General features: G+C 54.5%; 1 long non-coding RNA gene across 1 annotated transcript; it reads left to right on the forward strand.

Moving 5' to 3' along the window:
* Positions 1-3,005: 3,005 nt before the first annotated feature.
* LOC309868607 lies at positions 3,006-13,035 on the forward strand. Its single transcript, XR_014313748.1, has 3 exons — positions 3,006-3,566; positions 11,350-11,789; positions 12,600-13,035. It is a non-coding gene; the product is annotated as an uncharacterized lncRNA (long non-coding RNA).
* The last annotated feature ends 11,753 nt before the right edge of the window (positions 13,036-24,788 follow it).

The raw sequence follows: 24,788 nt of genomic DNA on the forward strand, positions 1-24,788 counted from the left end.
CTGAATGTTTTGTTTTTTCAAAGTAAAAATAAACAAAAATACCAAGTTTGGAGGAAACTTCTCGGGGTTTAGAAATTGGTTTGAGAGTCTGTTAAAATACTTAGCAAGGCCTGTTTGCAGGTGGAGAACAGCCCACGCAGCCCACGCAGCCCCCACTGTGAGCAAGGCAGGTGGCCAGCAGCGTGAAGAGCGGCGTGTAGAATGGAGTGGCGGCCATTCCTGAGCAAGCCTTACCTGCAGCTGTATGGCTCCCAAGGAGGCTTCACCATGGACAGGCACTCCAGAGAGCCAGGCAGTGTCCTCACAGGCTCCCAGCGTGGGTTCTCAAGGGTAGGGGTGGCTTCGGATCCACTGGCTTCTCCACTATGAGCGTATGAGCCTCATGCGACAGAGGCTCAATGAATGTCAGCCAACAGGGGGACATGCACACCTGCCCCTTTCTTCCCCTGGCTATTTTCTAACAAGTCTTTTCCCAGGCCTCCTGCCTCCTTTCCAGCATCACATTCAACGTGAAGGACAAAGCTCTTGTCTGGAGAAGACCACGTGAGGAGCTCTCCTGGCGTGGACAGGGAGAGAATGGCTCTTCGAGATAAAGCTGTTAATTACCGCAGTGCTTCTGGGCGTCCGCCGGGCTGGCCGCGGAGCTTGGAGGAGCCCCTCAGCTCCGCAGGCTTGGCAGGAGGCCCCGGGCACCAGCAGAGACAGGCAGCTTCTCCAATGAAATCATTCGTCGGCATTCCCCGGACAGCGGGGACAGACCCCAGGCCCATCCTCCGAGCTCCAGGATCAGCAGTCCAGGGTGGCCTCAGAGTCTGCATTTCTAGCAGGTTCCTGGGTGCTATTTGGAAGCATGGTCTGGAAAAGGGGAAGACACCTGCGCAGTGGAGCTCCTGGTCACCGTGGGCCTTACCGGCAGGGGTGGGCAGGTCCCTGCGTGGTGGCGGACTGTCCACGTGCCCCTGGGCGGGTTGCCGCCCAAGCCCCTTCTCCTCCACAGCCCAAGGATCACATCTGCGCCTACCCTGCAAAACTGTGAGGACGGAATCAGGAAAACAGGATTTCTGGGGTCAGTTCTGTGTGGATCAGCGGTCACCTGATGCCCCAGTCCCACTCACCACCCCACAGCTCCCACTGACCCTCCCAGATGCCCCCTGGAAGCTTCTCTCCGGACTGTCTCCCAAAAAGCCAGGCGCCTCACCTGCACTCACGTTCCCCAACGACAGGCTCCCCTGTCAGGGCTCAGCTTTTAGTGTCCAGGCTGCCATACCTGCGCCCAGGAGCCCCTGGTACCCTTTTACTCAGCGGGGGGCAGACTCCAGTGTGCTGTCCTTGCTGCCCAGCAACTGGAGGTCATGGGAGGTATGGGAACCAGCAAAGGGGACCGGCCTGCTGGAGGAGACTCCGTAGGAGATGCACCTGGGAACAGACAGCGGGACCTGATGACGGGGGAGGGAGCGGACACGCGCGCCTCGTTCTTGTGTGTGCGCCTGCCGTGTGTCCGTGTGTCTGTGTGTCCGTGTGTCTGTGTACCTGTGTGCTCTCGCCGTGTGTCTGTCAGTGCGTGCACCTGCCGTGTGTCTCTGTGTGTCTGCGTGTGCACCTGCCGTGTGTCTGTGTGTGCACGTGCAGCTGCCCACCCATGCATCAGGTGTGCCCAGTGTGTACTTGTGTCCACCTGCAGCACCAGTGTGTGTGCACTGACTTTTTGCCACCACGCACACCCGCTGCACACTGGTGGCTGGCCACTTGGGAGCTTGGATCTCATCGAACCCTCACAAGCCGCAGGCGTAGGCAACATTTCCACCCGTTTGTAGGCAAGCTCGTGGAGGCTCGGGAGACGAAATGGGTGTAGAGTGGGCACAGAGAGGTGGGGCCAGACCACAAGACCAAGTGTGTGTGCCACCTGAGCCCTGCCCCCCTCCTGTGCCCTGTCCTGCAGATGTGATTCTCTGAAATCCTTGGTCCACATCCCCACCCTTGCTCCCAGACAAAGCCTCACCCCAGAATCCTGACTCCCTGCTCCTAGGTCCGAGGACTCAGAGGGGACCTGGCCCCTCCTCTGAGAGCCGTGAGTCTCAGTGTCCAGAGCCCCAAGAGCACCCCCCGCCTCACCAAACACCTACTTCCCTGAGACCCCATCTGGAATGGGTTGAATGTGGCCCCTAAAAAGATGTCCACACCCTCATTCCCAGAACCTGTGAATATGACTTTATTTGGGAAACGGGAATTTGCAAATGGAGTAAGTCCGAGACCGTCCAGGCGGGGCCCTGAATCCAACGGCAAGCGTTCTCATAAGAAACAGAAAAGAAGACGCAGACTCGGGAGAGGCACGTGACCACAGAGGCAGAGCCTGGGGCCCCCGGTAGCCGGCAGAGGCAGGGATGTTCCCGCCCAGGACCTCAGAGGGAGCGCAGCCCTGCTGATAGCAGGGCTTCCGACTTCAGGCCCCCGAAGCTGGGAGGGAATCGGGCTCTGTCATTTTCAACACCTTCCATCTGTGGCAGCCACAGGACACGAACACACCTTCCGGCCGTGACCCAGACTCCCCTTGCAGTCCACGACTCAGCCTGGGCCCCCCTGGGAAAACGCAGGCCCTTCACCGGCTCAACAGGTAACTTGTAAAGCAGCAGCCCAGGGGCTGCAGGGGCCCCAGGGAAGGGTCATCTTGGTCTGCCAGGGTGGAAGCGATGGGCGGCGGGTCTTTAGAGACAGGGTGACGTGCGTCAGGCTGCCCAGCGGGGACCCACTGGTGCTCCGCGGGGAATCTCCCAGCACAGGCTGTTCCGGCCAATCCCCCAGACCCGGCGGGGCTCAGACAGCCCAGGACAGTGCTCTCTGGCTCTGGAGGCCTCTTGAGGGTCTCACGTCGCTGTGGTACCCCCTCCTCAGGGCCTCTGTGAAGAACGAGACACAGACGGTCCTGGGAGCTCGGAACATTCCGCCCTACGGCAACGGAAGTGCGGCCGGGCCGCCGTGCGACCAGGCCGGTTTAGCGCCTGGCGACGGGCGCCTCCTGCCGTCCAAGTACGCCGCCGGCCCACCCGGTGCCCGCCTCCCTCTGCCCCCCGCGCCCCTCCACCGGATCTGCTCGCCTCCCCCGGGGCCGCACCCGCACACGGCCGCTGCTGAGTCAGGGGACGGGCAGACGGATGGTCCCTCCACCGCAAGGGCTCCGGGGGACATACTTAAATGAAACAAATCCTTCTATCCGAAGTAAAACCTCAGAAACATTTTTAATAAATGGGCATTAACGTCTCTCCTGGCAATGGAAATCGTGAATCTCTTAGCAAAGTTTCAGCAATAATTCAAGCACATTTTCCTACCTCGTGTGGCAACGCTCCTTGGTGGATTCCCCTGGAATAATCGGCCCATTCCAGTTGTTAGGACGTGGTCTTTAAACCTGAGTTATTCCTGAACATCTTGGAAAATAGGGGTTCTTCATCTCAGCAATTATGAAATACTGCAGACCTTGTTTGCTGCCGGGGAGAAAGATTTATCGTCAGAGATAATGGCAAGACTGCGGCCCGTGCTCCCCGAGACCCTTCTCTCGAGTTTTTCATCATTTCGTAAGTAACATTTGGGGAGGATTTTAACTACTGAGCGGCGGGGGAGAGCACACGGCCCGGCGCCCCTGTCAGGAAAGGGAGTGATTGAGGGGCACGGCCGGGCTCCGCGGGAGGAGAGAGCACGGGATTTATGGCCCAAGTGGGGCCTGGGGCTCCCCCCGGGTCACGCGCTCATTCTCACCTCTGTGCCGGGGTCCACTGCAGGGGCTTCAGATGGGAGTCAGGGGGACCTCCCCGGGCGTCCAGCCAGGAGGCCGCCTCCCCCCCGGGGAGATAGGGTGCTCAGTGGGCGTGGCTGGGGGGCACAGGGCTGGGGGCCGGGAGCTCAGTGAGCAGCCTGTGGTTGTGCCAACGGGGTGATGGGCCCTCGGCGTGCACACACCAGGGGCAGCGGGAACATTCCCTTTGTTCACACCCGGGGACAGGCCAGGGCTGCAGAGCTCTGAGGTAGGAGGGTCACGTGGTGGGTTGAATACTGTGCCCAAAGTTCCTGTCTACCCAGAAGCTCAGGATGTGATTTTATTTGGGAACAGGGTTTCTCCGATGTTAATTCAGGTAAGGATCTCAGGATGAGAACACCCTGGATGAAGATGGGCCCAAATTCCAGTGGCTGGTGTCCTTGTAAAAGTCAGAGGAGGGACACACACCAAGGGAGAAGCCGGGTGAAGACGGGGGCAGAGAGCAGAGGGATGTGGCCACAAGCCCGGGGCCGGCCGGGAGCTGGCAGCGGCAGGAAGGACACCCTCGCCTCCACCCGGAGCCACAGATGAGCGCAGCCCGGCCCACACCTTGACTTTAGACCTCTGGCTCCAGACTGGGACAGGGCAGATTCTGCTATTTTAAGCCTTCTGGTTTGTGGTGCTCTGTTAGGGCCACGACAGAAAACCAACACTCCCACCTCCCAGCGGGCAGCCCTCGGTGGGGAGGGTGCCTCGGCCGTTCCGGGGTCCGGTATCGCACAGATGCCCAGCGTGGGAGCGAGCCACCCCTGGGCGTCTCCCGGGGCTCCGGCTCAGCCCCGACATCCACCTGCTCCACGTCCCCATCGCTGCCCTGCAGCCCCTGACATGACCCAGGGGTCCCCCATCAGCTCTGAGCTCCCCGGGCCCCTGCTGGCACGGGTGGCCAAGGTCCTGACCCCCACATTCACTCGGGGCTCAGTGCCCAGTACAAACACTTTTGGGAAGCTCTGATGATGGGCTGGGGGCAGGCGAGCATCTTTTCTTCCCTCCAGCAAAGCCCCTCTGAGTCTCCACGTGGGCCCCAGAGGCCGAGGGGACCACCAGCCCGTGCCACACCAGCGTCCACCGGCAAGCTGGGACAGTGGGAGCCGCAGGGAGCTGCAGGGAGCCGGATGCCGGGAACGGGCTGTTCACACCTGCTCTGCCACATCTCCCTGGAGGGCACTGGGCACACCCCTTTCCTCCTTGTGACTCTGTCTCCCGCGTGAGCTGGTGATCACAGATAGTCTGGCCTCCTACCGTCTTCAGTGAGAAGTGAGTCTCTAGCTATCCGTCGATTCCATGAATTTCCCACCGAAGGAGCACTCAGGCTCCTAGGGCAGGCGGTGGTGGGCAGGTATTTCACGTTCACAACGTCACTGTGCCCCGTGTGGACACGCCACTGTCAGGCACCTCGCTATATGACATGCACCCCTGGAGACCAGTCCCGCCCCTGCAGAGAGCCCCTGGGGCCTGGCCTGCCCCCCCTCCTCCCCTCCCGAGCAGCCCCCACGGGACCTTCACGGAGCCCCTCCGGGCAGTTCTCCTGCAGCAAACCCCTTCCCCGGGCCTGCCTCCGAGACTCATCCGAAGCCACGGGGGCTCTTGGGGTCAACACAGAAACGTGTCCCTGGCAGCAAAGACATCCGGGCGAATACACAAGTGGGGGGACATGTGGCCCAGGGGAGGTGTCCTACGGACGAGGACCCCCAGGCCCCGAGGAGGTGAGGAGGGGTGCTTCGCCTCTAATCGTAATAAATGAGCCTGAGAGCTCTGTGGTGAGGGAGAAAGGGCGACCTCTCCCTGCAGGAGCGCAGCCGCCGTGGTCCGGAGCCCCCCGTGCTGTAACAGCGGTTCTGGGTGACCTCTCTCGAATGTCTCCTGCGCCCCGCTCTGGGGTGGGTTCCGGATGGGGGTCAGCACAGAGACACAGAGACACATGTCCTTCACCCCCATCCCGCCTTGCTGCAAGCCTGCGGCCCGCTAGAGACCCGGCCGGAGAAGCTTCAGGCGTTCCCGCCGACGGGGGCTCCAGGCGCCCCGGGCCCGGCCGGGTGATGTGAGCGGGCTTCCTCCGTGCACCCCCTGGTCACGGCTCGCTTGGGAGCCTCCGGAGGATGCCGAGTGCCCCACGCTCCCTCCTTGTCTCGCCGCCCAAAGCCGGACGTGGGAGGAAAGGGAAGGACAGCGCCGCCCATCCCCCTCCCGCGGCCGACGCCCGCCTCCCTGCCCTCCGCCTCCCTCCCGCGCCACCCGAAACAGGTGTCCCTCATGCACCCCTGCCGCCCATCCGTTCTCCAGCGGGCCTGCGCTACCCCGTGCGAGCCTCCGGCGGAAACACTCAGAGCCCTGGCAAGACCACACGTGACCAGTGTGTGTCGCGGAGCCAGGGGACCCGTCCGTCTGCGGAATGTCGGTCTCCCCCAGGGGGGACCCCCAGCAGACGGGGCTGTGCCGCTCAGCCCTGCCTCCCAGCATCTGACATGACCACCTCCCAGAGTCCGCTCCAGGCACAGGAGGGCTCCCGAGTCCCGAAGCAACCTACAAAACAATGTCTACACCCCGCTCTGGGGCTTCTAAGGAAGGGGGTTCCAAGCCTCCTGCGAGGCCCCCACGTGCTCCAAACAGGTGCCCACAAGAACAGGCCGCCTTGCAGACATCCACGGGGCAGGCAGGGGAAAGGCGTGAGCCCTTGGCAGTGGGTTGGTAAAGCGTGGGAGGCGGCTGAAGAGTCTGGGTCCAGGTGTGAACTTGCGACCCTGCAGAGGAGCCGCGAACTCTCCCCGTTACCATCAAGACTCCGGGCAACCACTGGAAGGCAGGATGCCGCGGTCCGCAGTGGTGTCCTGGAGAGCCGGCTGCCCGGCGAAGACCAGCACACATTTCAGAGTCAAGACAGGGACAGGGATGCGGGACCGAGACGCGGACATGTTCTTGGAGCCTCATGTCCTCCTTGGTGAGGACGGATCGCGACAGCGCTTTGAACACCGCTGAGGTCATCAGGCTCTGAATAATGTCAAGCTGCCGCTAGAAAACCCTATTTAACTTGCTCAAGTGTGCCTTGGTCACCGTGACAAACCCTTTCGTGGTTGTCTTAATACAGGCTGGAGCAAATGAGCCCTGTTTGTGGTCGTTTGTGACGGCAGGGGAAGACGGTGGGTCCCCCTCCTCGTCCTCCTCGTAGACATTAACCAGAAGCACAAAGCAAAAGAACCACATCTGCCGCCCGAGGCTCTGCGTCGGAGGACGGCCGCGGCGGCACGTAAGGTCCAGGACATACGGAACGGGGCCAGGAAGGTCTGTCCAAGAGGGCAGGTGTCGGGGAAAGCCAAAAAGCACGGGGTAGACTCAGCGGCCGTGAGACAGAAGCCTCTGTGGGCAGGCAGACAGCGAGGCAGATGCAATGACCGAGGCAACCCGGGGCCAAGAGGAGCCACAGGGGGACTGGATGCCCACAGGGGCCCGGAGCCGGAGGGGGAAATCGCAGCCGTGACAAAGAGGCCGAGCACACCCAGCCTGCACTGCCGGCGTCTCCGCAGAGGACAACAGGAGTCACAGAACAGAAAAAACCTGTAAAATCACCCGCGAGCCGTTTCCCCAAGTTGAAGGGACTCGTGTCTGCAAGTTGAAAGGTGCATGTCTTGGGGGGAAAAAGCTGGCAAAGGCGGTCGTTAAATTGCTGGGTTTTAAAAGAAACAGAGAACTCTTTTGGCATCGGAAGGGGGGTATGGACTCAAGTCCTGGGAGAAGGGAACCCGCCAGACCGGCCTCCGTGTTACCTCGACGACCCTCCACGCCGTGCGCCAGGGATTCATGTCTACAAGGGCCTCCCCGAGGAGACGGCACCCCCGAGTTTCACAGCCAACCTGCCTTTCAAATACGAAGATGGAAGACAAATACGCTTTGAACATTCAAAATCTAGAGGAATATCTCTAAAACGAGCCCATCCAGGAGAAACCGTCCGAACGCAGCCTGGGCAGCGCGAGAGCCGGCGCACAAGTGTCGCCGGAGAACAGGCCGGCGCGCGGATACGGTTCACCACACAAGGAGGCTGATACCAAGGACGCGTCTCAGTTAGAAATATCGCCATTGACGGCCGGAGCCCCGAGAAGGGCTTTACCCATCGGAGGCCAGGAGGAGGAGGACAAGGACGTTTGGGAAGTGGCGTCAGGACACATGTCCTCTTCTGTCTTAACCTGAGACGAGATGTATCTACGTCTGGTTAGTCGGTGACTATAGGCGCATGTTAAAGGAGGAAGAGAAACACTGGGACAGAGAGAAAGAAAGAAAGAAAGAAAGAAAGAAAGAAAGAAAGAAAGAAAGAAAGAAAGAAAGAAAGGGAGGAAGGAAGGAAGGAAGGAAGAAAACACGAAACAAAATCAGGAGCCGCGGAGTCGAGACGTACTGCAGTGGTTCGTCGTGCGGGGTCGATGAAGGACTGAGAAGAACTTATAAAGTCAGACCAACAGGATAACCACCAAACAAACTTCCGGTCCCTCCAAACGGTAAAAACATACAGAGAAAACAGCAGAAAGGACAGAGAGAACCCAGAGAGAGAGAAGTCCTGAGGCACAGTCAAAATGGAAACCACGACGCTAACGAGCGTCTGACACACACGCACGTCCCCGAGGGGCGGCACCGGAGCGTCCCAGCTACGGGCTGACTCCCAAGACTATTCAACAGCAAAGCGACACAGACGGTCTCAAAATAGGAACGTATGAGACAAATGCATTTAGAAAGAAACTGCAGGGGCAGCGATCAATACCAGACATCGTTTATTTGGGGACACAAGGTGTCACAGCCAAGGAAACACTGCTCTGTGGTGAGGAAGAGCGCCAGGGTGTGTGTCAGCTGCGGAGGTCAGCACGTCCCCCCGCGCGCCAGGAGCTCGGAGGAGACCGCGAGAAGCCCGGGACGCGACGGTAGGAAACCGTCACGCATCTCCCCCAGCCCACGACGGCTCAAGGCGGAAACGTGAGTCAGAACTCGGACGCAGAAGGATAGAAGGGACACGGCCCGCAGGACTCCGGGGAGCCGTGAAAACATAGGGCAGCCGCAGGTGGAGGTCCCACGGCCTCGCCACCGTAACGAATTTAAAACCCAGAATCCATCCGAGAAAACAGGTTTGATTACGTAAAACGCTCTCAGAGTCGTCAAGAAAAATTCAGATAAACGAAATCCAAAGACCAACTGCACACGAAGGAAGGGTTTGCGACCCGCGGCATAGACACGGTGCTCCTTCTTTGCCGAGGGAGAATTCCTGGGGCACCTGGGGGCCTCCGGCGACTGGGTGTCTGCCTTCGGCTCGGGCCATGACCTTGGGGTCCTGGGATCGAGTCCTGCTTGCATCGGGCTCCCTGTTCAGAGGTGGGTCTGCTTCTCACACCACAGCGGACTCCTGCAGTCCACGTCGCCGTCGCTGGCAGAACAGGATCCTTGCTAAAACAGGACTGGGGGACCCTTTGCAGGCTCCACCCCCTGCAAGGCAGGGATGGAAGAGAAGCAGCAGATAATCCCAAGAAGGGTGCTAATCGGGGCAAAGCCTCCCCGAGGGAGAGCGCCTGTGGGATTGACCCTCTGACCGGCGATTTCACTCTCAGGGATTTACGCTGCAGGAATCTGGGGCCATGCATTAAACGACACCCCTACTCGTAGCATCGCTGTGATGTCAGGCTTGGAAATCCCAGTAGAGCCATTGACAACGGGCTGGCGTCTGTTCCTCCCGTTCACTGGATGGAGGATCTGGCATCTGCTAGGAACAATGAGGCGGTTCCACTTCCAAGACCCCTGACAAGTCCACAAAGCAAAGCGGGGCGCGCCGGATGCTACCGTCAGTGTGAGAAGCACACGGGTGTGTAGAAATTTAGAAGAACCATGTACGGTTAAGCTTGCTTGTGCACCATTAACTTTCTAAGACACATAAGCAGCAGCAAGTGTGGTTCTCTCTGGAGAGCTCCGGGGACAGGACTGGTCCGGAGGGTCGCCCCACTCTGTATGCACCGTCCGCGTCTCCGTGAATGGCCTCATCACCAACAGTACATTGTAGCAGTCCAGGGTCACTCAGAGAAGGAGAACTGATAGATATGGAGGGGCAGGGACGGGGGCAGGGACGTGTCCATGGCAGTGAGGGTGGACTCGTCCCTGGGATCTGAGCTCACACAGCCGTGGGAGCTCACGCCTCGGGGCGAGCAGTGGAGGGAGGACAGCTGGGGAGGGGGAGAGTCATCTCGAGTTCTGCAGGAGGGACGGAAGCCACGTGCATCTTGTTGCCTCTGACCTTGGCCACACGGCTGTCCTCAGAAGCCGGGCCCTTCGTCACGGACATGGACACACACCGGCCCAGGAGAGGGAGGGGGGGAGGAGGAGGCCCCGGGAACAGGCGCCATCGGAGGCCTGAGTCAGGCCAGCCGCTCGGTACAGCCGCGTGGGAGCCGGTGTCCTCGTGCGGCTCACGTGACACCCGTCCTGGGGCCGCTCTGGCCGGAAACCGCAGGGAGGGCCTTCTGGGAAGTGTAGTTCACCTCTCCAAGGTGACACATCCTGAACCGCCGCACTCTGAGAAAGAATACTCAAGAGTGCGGCGGTTCAGGATGTGTCACTGTGGTGGTGTTTTACATCCACTTCAAAACTCCTGAGAAATGAGTCTTACTCCTGGCAAGAGTTCAAGAACATCGGTGCCGTCATAGGTTACCGGCGACAGCGCGGACGGGCTCAGGCGTCGAACAGAATTGGGACGCGAAGTCGAGAGTCACGGGACCCTCGTCCCACTTCTGGGGATTGGACGAGAAGCCGTCATCATCTGAAACTGGCCAGGGGCCGGCGGAGGCTTCTAACAACTTTCTAACCACAAACAATGAAAAGCAAACCCAGTAACCAAACAGTCACCTGACGTGTGAGGTCGTGTTGTTCTTAAGGACGCATGTTTAAGTCTCGCGCGCCCTAGCAAGAGGAAAACGCTTGCCAGGGGAAGGGAAATGAAGCAGGATACGAGGTACACGAGACCGGGGGGGCCGCCTCTGCCCTCTGGGAAAGCTGGCCGATGGCCCTGGCAGCTCCCCGAATATCCAAACATCAGACCTTTTCCAGAAAGCAGGTGCCTGCGGCTGCCTCTCCCCAGTCCCTTCTCTCCGCGATCAGCTTTCCGCACGTGGTGGAGAGAGACTACACCCAGCACCCCGGCAAGGCGACTGTGCCCATCGTCAGCCCCGAAGAAACCAAGGTTCAGCCGGTTGCAGCCACCGGCCAGAGCGCAAGGGCCTTACATGGCCAGCCACACCGAGCTGCAGCCCCGCACGGAGCGCCACAGCACACGCCGTCTCCACAGTCCTCCCGCATGTCCGAAAGAGGGCAAGCGGGCGCCTGCTGACCGCTCCTCTCCTATTAATCTAGTTTTCATCCGACTCCAGGTTGGGGGTTAGGGGGTTTCTGTTCCCTTCCTGTGTCCGTTTGTATTACACAGAAGCGATTTCCAAACTGATTTAAGAGCCTTGCACCCAGGCCTGGGTCCCAGCAGGTTGGCTATGCCTCCAGCTTGGCTCCTAAGTGATTCCGATTTATTTTAGAACAGAACTGAAGATGGAGAAGAAGCTTCTGGTGGAGCATGTGGAGACGGGGCGCGCCAGCGCGGGAGGACTGGCCGTCTAGCAGGGAGGAGCGCGGCAGCACCGCCTTCTGTCCCCCACGGAACCACGGCCAGAGCATGCCGGGAGCGAGCGGCAGACACAGTGCCACCGTCGTGCAGCCACAGCCCGCCCTGCCCCCTCCTTCCTTCCGCAGCGGAGAGCGAGGGGCTCGTCTGGTTGGTGAGACTCCGTGGCACAGACTGGCAGGATGGCAGCTGACGTTCAAAACCGGCGCCCAGGTCCCTCCTGACATCCACGCCCCTCGGCACAGCGCACGGCTGCGCTCCTGTCTCTGCACCCCCAGATCTGGGCTGGGCTTCGGCGAGCCTGGACCGGGGCTTCGGGGAGGAGGAGAGAGACAGCATCCCTGCTGATGGGAGGTGTGTGCTCCTGGGTCCCCGGCAGCAATGCCACCCAACCCTGGAGAGTCCCCCTGGATCCCACAGAAAACGATCCGTCCCGTTCACTTGTGTCCGGGATTCTACGTCAAGGAAATAATGGAGAAATGCATCAAGAGTAATATTTGGGTGTCCCCTGCAGCCTTACGACCACGGAAAACCCCAATGGGCAGGTTGGTGACTAGACCAGGCACGTCCGAGGCTGCAGCAGCGGGAGGCGTAGCGGCCGGTCCTGACCCGCGCGCGCCCTGGGGCCCCACCTGTGGGAAAGCCTTCAGAGCCAGGGAGCCGGGCGGTCACTCATCCTGCTACAACCCAGCCCGGCCCCCATCCTGCGGCAGGCCCTGCCGGGAGCTGAGAGCGGGAGCCGCCGGGACGAGAGAGCGTCTTTCTCTCTCAGAACGCGGCGGGGAGGCAGAGTCGGGGAGGTCCCCCGGGAGGGAGGGGCGTGCAGGCCGGCCCCAAGGAGGTGGGGGCCCCTCTCCTGTCCCTCCACCTCCCACCCGCTCCCCGAGTCCACGGACCCCTGCAGCCGGCCCCTCCCCCACCACCGGGGCCCCGTCACACTCTCCCCTGCTTCTTCTCCGACTCCGGTCCTGGGGCAGCTGTCAGGGCCCACCACAGCGCTCTCCGTGGCCGCAGCGGGCCAGTCCTGCTTGTGTCTCCTCCACCAGAGCCCCCACTCCTCAGCTCTGTCCTCGGCTCTGTCCCCGCTACCCACAGATGTGCCCACACAGCCCTTCCCCTCCCCGCCGGCCTCCTGCCCACCGTTGTGATTGTGATGTTTCACAGGCCATCGTGGCCAGACTCAGGCGCCCAGAGGTCGGTCAAAGCCCGGTCCAGGCAAATCCGCGAAGGGATTCTGCAGGTGTCATCAGCATTTGACTTTGCGGAAAGCAGGTGGAGGTCCCCCGAGGAGGAGGGGGCTCCCTCTGCCTGCCCACGGCCTGCAGGACCCCAGACCACATCAGCTCTTCCCTGGGTCTGCAGGCTGGTCTGCGGGTTCCAGACGTGCCAGCCCCCACGGTCACGCGGCCCCGTTCCGTAAGATCATCTCAGTGTGTGTGTATGTGCGTGTGTGTGTGCGTGTGTGTGTGCGTGTCTGTGTGTGTGTTCCTGTAGGCATGCACAGGCATCTCCCATGGGTCCCAGCTCCCTAGGGAACCCGACAGATGCACCTCCCACCCCCTGCCATCAGCCCCTGCCCCAGGACTCACCCTGAGGTCACCGCACCCGCGGGCCACTCTCTGGCCTCATTTTGCAGGATCTCAGCCTGCTGCCCACTGGGTCCTCCCAGGGCGGTCGTCCCTCAGGCTCATCCTTCTAACCCTCAGAAAGGGTCCTCTCCGCCTGTCTGACCTTGAATGGCTTCCTTTGACCTTCCCCTCAGCGCTGTGGTTCAAGCATGAGGCTTCTCCCTCCGGGTGCTTCCTCCAGGGAGACTGGTGAGGAACCAATGGACACAAACCTTCGTGACTCTCGGGGGCTCACTCGTGGGCTCAGGACAGCTGCACGGACAAGGAACAACGCTGTCTCAGACACAAGGAGACCAACACAGGTGACTTGAGCCGCCCAGGCCCACAGTTTCTCAGCAGGCCCCCGGGCCTCAGAGTCCTCTGGAGCCTCGCCTGGTCACAGATGCCTGGACACCAAGCTCCCCAGCCCCCTCCCCAGACCTGAGCTGCCCCTGAGTGCTATGCCCTTGGTTCTCCCGCCCGGCTCACACAGAGGCCCCCAAAGCATCACCCCCTCCCGGGACCCGGGCCAGCACTCTGCACTGTCCACCGCAGCCCCCACGGTCACCACACCCGGCCCCATCCCCCCAAGCTACTGCATGGCCTGCCCCTGTCCCTCATCCTGAGCCGGGCCCTGCAGGCCTGTGGGACCAAGGCCGGGATATGCAAGGAACCGTGCCAGGCACACGCTGTCCCTGCCGGAGACTGTGGTCGTCCGACGGTTTTACTCTTCAAACACAGGATGGTACAAAGCACTTTCACCTTAGTTTGAAATTCCTACTTTCAAGTCCTACCTTGAAAAAGTTTTCATTATCAGACTGAATTCAAGATTTGCTGGGGAAAAAAGTGATTGTATCTTCCTTCTGGGATTTTGCTTTTAAACCAATCAATAAATCGTTTCTGATGGCTTTAACACGGATTAACCAGCTAAATAAGTCAGGTCAGGCTTTATTTAGCTTCTTGGAGGGGAGAGATTTTCAACACTGAAGTTTGGGAAAGTAACGGACGTCGGCCGCCATGCGGGGCTGGGGTCTCCACAAGGCCCAGGGTGGCCGGTGGCTCCGATGCTGCCATCCCCACAGACCCCGTCCCCACGCAGCCGTGAAGCCCGAGCCAGGGGTCACTACCCACCCACGTCGGGACGGCCGTGCTCCTGGGAGTCTGTCTTTACAGGCCTCTGCCCAGCCCCCCAGCGGAGAGCAAGGCAGGGGAGGGAGGGAAGCCAAGGCAGACCTGTCAGAGCCGGACGGCGGGAGACTGTGCCGGGCAAGCTCCCTGCGCCACGTCCGCTCCTCAGCTGGGCTGCTGACCCCGCCCTCCAGCTCCGCCCGTGCTCCCTGGTGGGCTCACACCTCACCCCTCTCTCTCTCTCACACACACACACACACACATCAGATATTCACATAAACGCCACACACACCACGGATACACATGCACATACGTGCGCACACGCATACACACACACGCGCACACACGCACACATCAGATATTCACATAAACGCCACACACACCACGGACACACACGCACACACGCGCACACGCGCACACGCACACACACACATGGGCTCGTCTGGGAGCACCCCAGCGGCCCCCGCACGCCCTCCCCACTTGAGAACCGGGGGGTTGACACACAGAGTCCGTCTACAAATGACACACTCGGTGCCCTTCCCGGAGCCGGGCTCTGGTGTCGGCCGGCGAGGTCTCAGGCACAGCTGACCCCTGCAGGTGGCCGGGCGCTTCGAAGCCCGGCGACCCTCACCCAGCCGGCAGACCGAAATGTCCTCAAGGACGCCTTTGCCCCAACCATAGGAAAAACCCAGTGAGAGCCTGCGAAGGCTGAGCACGTCCCCCCAGCACCCCCGCAAGCGAACCAGGGCAGGCTGTCCCCCAAAGGCTGCAAACCTCACAAACTGGAGGCCATAGAAGCACATGGAAGGCTCCGGAATGAACGTCAGCACACAGCAGGGGATCCCCACCTGGGAGACGCCCACGGAGTCTCAAAGTCCCACCACGTTCCCCCTGATTTCCTCCCTTAGGTGGAGAGCCTGGGAGGCCAGCAGCCGGCCGTCCACACCACAAGGGCAGGCGTCCGGTCGCCAGCCTCGGGACGGCGGAGCCAGTGTGAGCCGCTCCAGGAGGGCAGCCCACGGAAGTCCAACACTCAGCAGCTGCGTGTCCGCGGGTCACAAGACAGCTGCCCCGACCCTGCACCATGTCTGGGGAGGGAAGGAGGGGGACACAAAGGGTACAGGCGATCTGCAGCTCGCGAGTCGGCCTGCCCTCGGAAATGCCTCCGGACCCAACCGGTGCCGTCTCCTTGCCCCCATTAGAGAGAACGCGGTCCCACGGCCTGAGCCACAGAACGTGGTGGACCACGGAGGGGTCGCTGTTTTCCAGATGGACACATTCCCGCCACAACAGGCTGGGGATTCTGTGCAGAAGAAAGTGGGTGACGGGGGTCCTTTGAAGGCAAGTGGCAGCGGTACCGGCAAGGGGGGGGGTCAGGTCCTGATCCCGAATCGTGCCCTCTGGCTGGAACCCGGCGGCTTCCTGGGGGACACAAATCATTCTCAAAAAAAGGCTGTAGAATATGCACGATGTTTACTGTGTGCTGGACACTGTCCCAAGAGCTCCACCTGTACAACTCATTTAACCCCACGGCACATCTGAGGGAGCTGCTCTCCTGTCCCATTGTACAGATGAGGAAGGGGGCCAAAGTGAGGCGGAGAAACTCGCCCAGCGTCATGTAACTGGGATGGGAAGGGGCTGGAGCTTGAGCCAAACCCCCGTCATCTCTCCACAGTGCTTAGCCCGCTCTGTTGACATCATAACTGCTCTGAAAGAAGATGTATTTAATTAGCTGGAGCACATAGGAAGAAAAGGAAATGCAGAAAATGTCCTTTTGAGTCACTGGTGAAACACGCCCATAGCTGAATGGGTCTGCTTTGCCCCTCAGCAAGCTGGGAGCCATGCGGGTCGGGACCCCCTCCTGTAAGAAGAGCTCCCGCGGCTGGTGCTGCTGAGGACCTCGTGGTGCAGGCGGGATACACCAGCCTCTGGAAAGGACAGAAATTGATATCGATGTTATCATCAGGAATAGCTTCTAGGAGGCTCTTTGAAGCCACAAAGCAGAAGCAAGCTCTTCCTGGGGCACCTGGGTGGCTCAGTCGGTTGGGCATCTGCCTTCAGCTCAGGTCATGATCCCGGGGTCCTGGGATGGAGCCCCGCATCGGCCTCCCTGTTCTGCAAGGAGTCTGCTTCTCCCTCTGCCTGCCCCCCCCAATGCACACACACTCTCTCTCTCTCAAATAAATAAATAAAACCTTAAAAAAAAAAAAAGGAAGAAAAAGAAGCCAGAGCTTCCCCAGTTTGACTAAATCCTTGTCTATTGTCCCATTCACAAGAGCTCCGCACCAAAACCATGGGAACTCGGACTGGACAATCTGCATTTCTAAGCCTCTTGCCCACCCACCAGGCATTGCCACAAATCTGTGACTCCCGTTCTCCGTGGCGCCTCTAGCTCTGCTCTGGTTCCCTGTGTGGACGCCACCGGCTGAGCCCTTCATCGAGGAGGCGTTTCTAATCAGTATTATTACTTTTGAATGAAATTTTCCATACCAGATTTGTCTCTGCCTCTCCTCTATGGCAATGAAGCCAAAGAAATCTGCACTTCGACTTGACGTCAAAGAAAAAATAGCTCCGCTTTTCTACAGAGATCATCAATTTTCTGGCCCATCTCTGGCTTCCGTGATCCATTCAGTCCCACCTTATGATAAGGACTCACGGCTTCCCCCTGAGCTGCTCCTGCCTGGTTCCCCACTGGTCCGCTGCTTTGGGGACTTTTTCCTCCTTTTGCCCAGTCTCCCAGTAAATCTTTTGCTTATTTATTCAACAAATAATTACAGAACGCCTACTGTTCGGGCAGTAGGGAGAGCAGGGAAACCAAGTCCCGGCCTTCTAGGAGCAAATACTCCAAAGAGAGAGACAGACAACACAACTGGAACAGATGAATGAAGGACATAATTTGGTCTACATGAGGCTAATAAAATAGATAAGACAGAGGAAAGGCCTCCATTACTGGATGTGGCGGCCGGTCTGATACAAGCTCTTGCCCACCTGTGTCCAGCCGACCTGCTCTTAAAATTAAAAAAAAAACTTCCATAAACGTCTGTAGTGAAGTAATGACACCAGCTGGAGACGTGGACCCACACAAAGGAATGCAGACAGTGGAAATGGTAAATACGTGGTCCAATTAAAAACTTTTTTCCTAATTTAAAAAAAGTTAATAAAATGGACTGTTTAAAGGAAAAACACCTATTTGGAGACTGAAAGCAAATAGAAGTAAAATATGCAGGATAACTGTTGTAAAAAGGACAGAAGGAGGATGTGGAAGAACATCACTGTAAGGTCCTGACCCTGCATCTGACACAGAATCACAAAAAATAATTGATCCAGAAGAAGGCAGGAAGAGCGTAGAAAAGAGGAAAGGGTCAGTGGGATGAGTGAAAACAAATAAGAAAGTGGTGGGTTGAAGCCAGCTACGTACACAATATATTTTGAGTAAGTGTTGCTCTTCTTGGATAAGTAAAAACCCACAATATTCTGTCTGCAACAATGTACTTAAACATAAAGACACAGAAAAAGGTTAAAACTCAAGAGATGGGAAACATGACTTACACAACACTAAGCATAAGAAAGATGGATGTGACCTGTGACAAAGGGAGAATTTTCATAATGAACCAACCGATTCCTCAAGAGGGCACAATGACCCAAAATATGAATGTACCTAATAACAGAACTTCAAAAGACATAAAGCAAAACCCAACAGGACTGAAAGGGGAAATGGACAAATCACATTATAACTGGAACTTTAGAAACCCCTCTCCTGTAACTAACAGAACATGAAGACAGAGTATCAGCAAGGATGTCTAAGACTTAAACAATTTTATCAACTAACTGGACCCAGTTAGAATTTACATAACACTCTAGCCAGTGGCAACAGAACATCCATTCTAGTCAAATACACACAACACAGTCAGCACATATACCATAGTCTGGACTAAAAATTAAGTATCATTATGTTTAAAAGAATCAAAATTATACCAAAATAGAAATTTTACAGAAACAATTAAATTAGAAACCAATAACAGAAAAGAATATTTTTGTATCTTAAAATCCCCAAACATTTGAAAATTAAATGACATACATCCAAAAAATCCATGGGTCAAAGAAGAAATCCCAAGGGAAACGAGAAAATGATTTATGATGAATAAAAATAAAAAGGACTTTATCTAAATTTTTGGAATACAGCCAATAAAGTATGTAGAGGGAAATTAAGAACTCCAAACATTTACATTAGAAATTTAGAGAGGTTTAAAATTAATTATGCTAATTTTCACTTTAGGAAGCTAGAGAAAGAGTATAAGATGCAAAGTTACCAGAAGGAAGGAAAAATATACAATTAATAGTAGAAACAAAGTGGAGAAAAAAGGGAAATGGAGAAAACTAATGTAGCCAAAATCTGTTTCTCAGCAACAACCAGCTAAGTTGTCTACAATGTCTACAATGGCAGATGAAGACTAATAGGTAGAAGATAGATTTGCCCTCGGGAATGAAAGATATGACATCACTACAGATTTTTCAGTCATTAAGAGGATAGTATGAAAATATTATGAAATTTTTATGCCAACAGATTCAACTACTTGGATAAAACAGATTTCTTAAAAGACTCAAGTTACCAAAACTGACTCAAAAAGAAATGGAAAACTTGAATAGCCCTGTAACTACTGAACAAATTAAATTCACAAAAATCTACCCACAAAAATAACTCCAGGCCCAAGTGTCTTCCCTTGTGAATGGTATTACACATTAGGAAATGGTAAAACAAATTCTACACAACCACTTTCAGAAAAGGGAGGGAGAGGGAATGCTTCTCAGTTCATTTCCTAAAGCCACCCTTACCAATTACAAGAAAAAAAGTGCTGACTAATATTTCCCATGTATACTAGATGCAAAAAAAAGAAAAAAAAAAAAGGCTGAACAAAATCTTATCAAGTCAAATCCACCAACAAATAAAAGTTCTTTTAGCGTTCAGAAAAATCCAAATGATTCACAACAGAATGTAGGAGAAAAACTATATACTGTTCTCAGTAGTCATAGGGAAAACATGTAACAATTTAATACCCATTTGTGTTAACAATCCTCTACAAACTAGGGACAAAAAGGAACTTCCTCAAAATAATAAAAAGTCCCTACCAAAGCTTACAGTTAACATAATATTTAATAATGAAAGACCAAATCTTTCCACCTTCAGACTGAGAAGGAGGCAAAGATGACTTCTTTTATCACTTCTGCCCAGCATTGCCCTGAAGGTCCTAGCCAGTGCCCCAGTGCCATGAGGCAAGAAATAGAAATAAGAAGCACCCAGATTAGAAAAGAAGGAGCAAGACACTTTTACTAATGGGTAACAGGTTCATATCTGATATCATTAAGTAAAATGAGTCATAGAGTTTATGTTCATTCTAAGCTATAAAAGTTCAAGAAAAATATCTTTGCAACCTTGAGATAGCAAAGATTTCTTGGCGATGACATAAAACACACAAACATCAAAGGAGATGTTGATAAATTGGACTTCGTAAATTCAAAACCTCTATTCTTCAAAAACATCAAGCAGAAAATGAAAAAGCAAGCCACAGACTATAAGATGATATTTGTAACCATATATCTTAACAAAGAACTGACATCTAGAAACTGTGAGGAACTCCTACAACTCAATTGTAGAAGACAAGTAAAAATGGGAGAAAGGTTTGAAAAGACCCTTCCTAAAGGAAGGTAGAGAAAAGTTGATAAGAACATGAACAGATGCTTAACATTACTAGTCATCAGATAAATGCAACTTAAACCACAATGAAATATCACTATATATCCACAGCAACCCCAAAAATATAATGCCCAATGAAGGGAATGTGGAGTAACTGGGACTCTCACACAACACGGGTAGTAGCATAAAATGCCATAATCACACCAAAATATCTTTGTTTTTAAGATTTTATTTGTTTATTTGACAGAAATATAGAGTCAGAAAGCACAAGCAAGGGGAGCAGCAGTGGGAGAGGAGCAGGCTCCCCACTGAGCAGGAAGCCCAACGTGGGGCTTGATCCCAGGACCCTGGGATCATGACCTGAACTGAAGGCAGACTCTTAACCTACTGAGCCACCCAGGCGGCCCTGAAATATCTTAGTTCTATACCCACCCTAATACAAATTTTGCTCCTATTACTTACCTAAGATAAATGAAAATATTTGCTAAGACTTGTAGATTACTACTCATAATCTACCGAAGAGCCAGATGCTGACGACAACCGAAATGACCATCAGCAGGTGAATGGGTAGACAAAGAGTGACACAAACACGCAGTGGGGTACTACACAAGCAAACCCACAAAGCTACGAAAAACCCACCAAAAAATGAATGAATGTACAACACACATGCAACAACATGGTGAATCTGAAATTCTCGCGCTGGATGGAAGAACCCAGAAAAGAGTGCCTACTGGACGATGTCACTTGTATGACATCCCAGTAATCTCTAGGGATGCAAAGGAGACCAGCAGTTGTGTCGGGCCGGCAGCGGTGGGGGTGGGACCTGACTGAAAACAGGCAGGAAGGCATCAGGGGTGATGGAAATAGTCTGTATCTTGATTGTGGTGGTGGTTACGCTCAGGTGTACGTTTGTCAAAATTCACCAAACTGTACACTGAAAGCAACTGTATTTTATTGTACACACAACTTAATAAAGTTGCTTTCCAGGTGAATAGAAGACTTGACCAGACCCGTTACTAAAGAGGATAATATGCGCATGAAAAGATGCTCAGCATCCTTGGTCATCAAGAAAATGCACAGTAAAATGACAATGAATAGCTCTTTGTCCCTAGAAAGGCTAAAATGCACATGGCGGACAACAGATGTTACAGGGATGTGGACTGAGGGGCTTCTCCAAACATTGGCTGGCGAGGTGCATGTGAAACGGTACAACTACTTCAAAAACTCTTTTATGTTTTCTCATAGAGTTAAACATGTCTCCACCCCATGAACCAGAGAGCCTTCTGGTAGTTACTTACCCAAGAAAATGAAAGTAGACGTCTGTAGGAAGACTTTTATCAGAAAGTTTATAGCAGCTTTGTTCATAACTGCCAAGAGCTAAGAGCAACCCAAATAACCATCAGCAGATGGGCGATAAATTTGGGTATAAATCTGTTATGCCATCCGTTGGTACAGTCACTTAATGAAATCCCATTCCAAAATGAAAAGGAATGGCTACTGATACACAAAACAGCATGCCTAGAAACATCATGCTGAATGAGAAACCTGACGCCGAAGAGTAAGTACCGCCGAATTCCATTCACACAGAGTTCTCAAACAGGCTGATCTAATCTACAGAGTCAGAAGGCCAAGTGGTGGTTGCCTCCGCACTGGGGATAGATAGGACAATTGCCCAGAAAGAGGCACCAGGGAATTTTCCCGAGGGGGATCTTGTTACTTGAGTGTATGCGTGTGTCAGAACTCATGGAACTATACACTCGGTGTGATTTATTGTCCATAAATTAGATCTCAATAAGAAAAGCTCGGGAAAGCAAATTTATAAGAGCGTCTAAAAGTACAAAGGAGCAAATCTAACAAAGATGTAAAAGGTCTTTATTTAGGAAACTCTAAAACATTATTGAGACATTTTAAAGCTCTTAAAAACAGAGGAGCCAGAAATTGCATTGAGTAGAAGGCACAAGGTTAAATGGATGTTACTGCTGCCCACAAGCAGAGCCTGTGTCCTACAAGACAAATCCCAAAAAAAGAATTTCAGGAGAACTTGGAGTGTTGGTTCTAAAACTTCTACGGAAATTCAAAGAGCAAGAAGAGCCAAGACATTGTTGATGAGCAAGTAAAACGTGGGCACATTTACCCCACCCGACACAAAGATTTAATTATAAAACTCCCATAATCAAGCCAGAAACAGGCCACAGGTGTATGGGCACTTGATTAGAGCAAAGATGTTCCTGGAGAGTAGTGGTGGGGAGAGAGCTGCCCCCCCCCCCGCTGCCCGTGATACGCAAGCATTCATTCCAGGCAGATGGAGTCCCCCGTGTGAACCCCAGAACACGTAACAAAGCTTTTAAAAGACAGAATAGGAGAACATCTTCAGGCTCTTCAGATGGGGGGAGGTTTCTGAACAGGATTCAAAATGCAGCAACCATCAAGGAAGTAACCATCAAGGAAAAGCTGGACGATTTGGCCACATAAAAATTAAGTATTTCTGTTCGCCCAAAAATGCCAGTAAAATAAGGAAAGGCAAGAGAAATAGTGGCAGAAAGCATTTGCAACACACATACCGGACTAATTCTCGTCGCGGAAATATGCAAGGAACGTAAAATTCAAAGACTATAAATCTAGAAAACAGAACGGGCCGGACACCTGAATGAGCCCATCCCAGAAGCACATCTCCAGCTGGCCAGTTAACGTCAAAAATGGCGCCCTCGAGGCACGAGGGAAGTGCACATATAAAGCCCCACGAGCAGGGGCACCTGGGTGGCTCAGATGGTTAAGCGTCTGCCTTCGGCTCAGGTCATGATCTGCAGGTCCTGGGATTGAGCCCCATGTCGGGCTCTCTGCTCAGCGGGGAGTCTGCCTCTCCCTCTGCCTCTGCCCCTTCCCCTGTTTATGCTCTCTCTAATGAATAAATAAAATCTTAAAAATTAAAATTAATTAATAAAACCCAACGAGCAAGCAGTGCAAACCCACCAGTGGAGCTAGAAATGCGGGGTCCGGTGAGAACGCACAGCTACGGAGACTCCCACGATGCCCTTTGCCCTGAAGCAATGGGCAAGTGACAGAGTTTTCTAGGAAATGTCAAGGTGCACATAGTCAGTGATCAAGGAGTTCATTCCTGGTATATACACCACAGAAAAATGCGCACCAATGCCCCCAGACCCAGATGTGCTTCCACAGCAAAACAGATGAAAGAATCTTGGTATCCAGCAAAGAAAACAATGTATCACAGCTGCATGCAACACTTGATCTTGAAAATGCAATGTTGGGTCAAACACAAAACTGCGGACTGTTAGCATTTTGTTTGCATAAATGTTGAGGAAATGCAAAACTCGACTCTATTATTTAAGGACAACCTCGCCCTCCTAGTTGAGGATGGCAAATGATAGAATAAGGCAAGAATAAGCCTGAAGGTCAGGATCAGTTATCTTCAGGGAGAACAGCAGCTGGGAGTGAGGGGTGGGGGTAGGAGTGCTGAAGGGGACCCTTGAAGGGACGAGCAAGGTGGAAGTCTGTGCACAGACAGGGGGGGGGGCTCAAGTGCCCGGGCAGCTCATCCAATGGAATAAGGGTCCAGGACAGGAGGCTGATAGATGGGATGTCCTGTCTGGTTCCTACCCTGGAATGCACGCCAGCCAGCGCCCCCCACCCTTGTCCACTGAGGTGCTAAGAGCTCAGTGTCTCACTGGGAACTGTAGGGGTCCGCACAGGGAAATTGTGGGACACTAAAATCCCAAACCCCCATGCTGCTCATGGAGTCCAAGCAAGAGGCTGGAGCTCTCACCCGAAACAGCAGAGATCAACCCCTGAATGGGAACACGTACAAGAACAGCAACCGTGCTGGAGGGGAAAGGGCACCCGACCGGGCAATGAGTCTCTCTGAGCAGCCACAGGGAAATGGCACAGAAATGTTGAGCAGAGCTCATCCGGAAGACATGGCGGCAAGGAGTGTGCTCTGGGAACCCCAGCAGTCAGGGTCTTCTGTGCAAGATTTGCCAGTAGATCTGAAAGGATGAAATTGAGGAATCTGGTAAACACCAACTGTTCTCAGCTTTCCGGGAAGCAGTGGGGTCAGAGCCCCCCACTTCTCCTTTGCAAGAGTGGGGGGCACCGACCGGAGTTCAAGCCCCGGCGGTCAGAATCTTCACTCTGCAGACTGGTTGAAGCAAAGTCATGGGCGGCAGGAACAGCTTACATCACTGACATTCTGAGCACTGAAATGAACTTCTTTGAACGTTGCCAAGAACTGCATGAAAATATGGCAACGTTTAATGATAAAGTTTATGGGTTCGGAGCCCAAGCATTGACTTTGGAGAAGTGAAGTCAGAAGCGGCTCACCCGTGATGTCGGCGGGGGCGATCATCTGCGTCCTAGAGAGGAGCAGTGGGGCTGGTGGAGAAGCATCTGTGGATGACGAGGAAAATGTCGTCGTTATTTTGAAATATTTGATATAAAAATTTCAATTAGATTCAAAATCCATTTGCATGATCACAAAAAAATTCCAACATTGTATTTGTCAATGAAAGATGACAGACGACATGTGGTTCAATCGGAGGCGTGGGAGGGGCCGGCATTCAGCCGGGGAGGCGGGCGCGCCCTGGCTGGTGGCGGGAGGGGACCCTGCCACTGAGCTGCCGCTGGTGACCTCGGGCCATGTGCATGGCCACTGGCTGGGGTCCTATCAATGGGGACATCAGCTCTCACTAGCCGGAGGATGTCAACCCCTGAGCTACCTGAGCCCATTTCAGGTATGAGTCTGACAGTATGAAGGTCGTGTGGCTCAGCATCTGATTTTCAATTTTTGGAAGAGTTTCATTTTGAAGTTTTACATAAATTCAGTAGTCAGTATCTTTCCTGATACTTTGCATTTTTTTCTTAAAATTGTATAATATGAAAACATATGGACATGTTCACCAAGCCCCATGTTTG

This window comes from Mustela nivalis, assembly GCF_964662115.1.
Source record: "Mustela nivalis genome assembly, chromosome: 7".
Classification (NCBI taxonomy): Eukaryota; Metazoa; Chordata; class Mammalia; order Carnivora; family Mustelidae; genus Mustela; species Mustela nivalis.